Source organism: Bison bison, unplaced genomic scaffold (assembly GCF_000754665.1).
Source record: "Bison bison bison isolate TAMUID 2011002044 unplaced genomic scaffold, Bison_UMD1.0 scf7180017864148, whole genome shotgun sequence".
Lineage (NCBI taxonomy): Eukaryota > Metazoa > Chordata > Mammalia > Artiodactyla > Bovidae > Bison > Bison bison.
In genome coordinates, this window is record NW_011494720.1 from 8,210,613 (window position 1) to 8,212,188 (window position 1,576).

A 1,576-nucleotide genomic window follows, 5' to 3' on the forward strand; every position below is an offset into this window, starting at 1 on the left:
GAGCATGTCTTCAGAATATCTGTGTTCAAATGCCAACTTCATTCTTTGGCAAGTTACTTAATTTTCTTATCTATAAAATATAGATGCTGATATTCACCATGAACTTCCCCAATGGCTCAGCAGGTAATGAACCCACCCCCAATGTAGGAGATGCACGAGATGTAGGTTCAATCCTGGGTCAGGAAGATCCCTTGGAGGAGGGCATGGCAACCCACTCCAGTATTCTTGCCTGGAGAATCCCCATGGACAGAGGAGCCTGGCAGGCTACAGTCCATGGGGTCTTAAAGAGGACAAGACTTAAGGACTAAACAATTTGAAAATTTAGCTCTCCAGGCCAGTATCATGCTTTGCTCCACCCTAGGTGCCTTCTGGGTGCATATTTGGGGGTGGCTCCAGTGGCTGCTGGCTTAGTGGCCGCAACATCCTTTGTTGAATGATATGGCAAGCAACGTTTTTTCATCCACAGAGGCAAGACTATTAAATAAGATGACATTTTTAAAGCCTGGGCATTTGATAATATGAGCAGGGGCCAGCAGATGGTAGTTTAAATTTTGCCTATTTTCTGACTCTTTAATTTCTGGGAATGGCCAGACATTTTGAAAAATTACTATCTCCACCATGGGGTTGCATAGTCAGACATAAACATTCATAAATTACACCAACATTCACAAATTAGATTCGAAACAGGACTCAAACAATTTGTTTAAATGCTAATGTAACAAGAGGAATTGCATGCATGCAAATGAACACCTGTGAAAATTCTTAGGCAAGAGCTGCTAAGTTTAGCAACATTGGTTTAGCCATTTGAGGGCGGGAATCTCTTTTGGGCCCAGATGTCCAGTTTTGAAAGCTGTACTATGTTGGGCACTGGGAAAATAAAGAAGCCTCCTGACTGCTCCTCATATGAGCACGAGAACCCAATGCAGCGAACGGCGGCCTGAAGCAGGTTAGGCTCCTTGCCTGTGGCCTGTGTGTGTGTGCGTGGTCAGTTGTATCTGACTCTTTCCCACCCCATGGACTCTAGCCCATCAGGCTCCTTTGTCCTTGGGAGTTTCTAGGCAAGATTACTGGGGTGGGGTGCCATTGCCTCCTCCAGGGCATCTTCCCAACTCAGGGATCGAACCTGTATCTCCTGCATTGGCAGGTAGATTCTTTACCACTGAGTCACCTGGCAAGACCAGTTTTACAGATGGCTTTATTGCTTGGCTCTGATGGAATGTTTGTTGAACAGACAAACAATTCCTATCTTTAAAGGAGTTATTGAACTTTATAATTAAAAATCCCAGAAGGAATACATTAAGGTCGTGTGCATCTCAGTGTGTTTTGAGGACTGTGGATGTTCGCTGTAACTTTCAGGATTTAGACATTTAAATCTTGCCATAGAAAATATTTCTGAGCAATGAATGCATTGCTATCCAAGTGTCGTATCACCTACAATTCTGCCAGAAACCAAGCTACGCTTTTTCTCATTTCCAAATACCTACATATCCATTAGGTGAGGACCTCCAGTTGTTTCTGGTTCCTTAAGACATTAATATATGTTTTGTAATGTTTATTTGGGCTGCATTGCCTTTTT